The following is a 685-nucleotide window of genomic DNA, read 5'->3' as shown; positions in this document are numbered from 1 at the left end:
GGGATCTCGCACACTCGGTCTGAAGATCTGGTAGAGGTAAAAGGTCTCTCTAGTGAATGGCTGCTTTGCTTTTCTCATCTTCAGCTTGGACCACAATACCTGTCTCTGGGTTTTTATTATTTGTGCTACAGGTTAATCCTGGATACAGTGAGACACTGTCCCACAAACCTCAGTCCATGAATAAATAGATAAAGGGGCAAGAGGGGAGCTTTCCACTGTGGGCATTCATGAATATAAGGGGTTGGTGAGAATATGGGACACTAGATAAATTCAGCAAAGATAGAACATTACTTTGAAAATAATTCTTCGGATTCGAGTTCTGAATTTTACAACACTAACAGGTTTAATGGGTAGCAGCATGGAGCTAATGAAGTCTGGGTTCCAGAAGTATGCCACCACATCCCATTTATATAATACTGTGGCTTCATACATGCTAGGTGAACATTCTATCAGAGAGCCATGTCCCCAAACAGTTCTTTCAAACAGTTACATGAAGGAGATTGTCTTTTATTTATATGTAAATTACATAGCATGAAATTCACCCCTTTAAAGTATGTGATGTGGAGTAGGGATATAGTCTATGGTGTGTGTGTGTGAGTACATGTAATGACATGTAATGAGTATGTGCATGTGTGTGATGAGTGTGTGCTCACCTGTGTGGAGGCTAGATGTTGATATCACATGT

Source organism: Microtus ochrogaster, chromosome 8 (assembly GCF_000317375.1).
Source record: "Microtus ochrogaster isolate Prairie Vole_2 chromosome 8, MicOch1.0, whole genome shotgun sequence".
NCBI lineage: Eukaryota > Metazoa > Chordata > Mammalia > Rodentia > Cricetidae > Microtus > Microtus ochrogaster.
The sequence above is the reverse complement of the archived record's forward strand: the minus strand, read 5'-3'. Positions refer to the sequence as shown.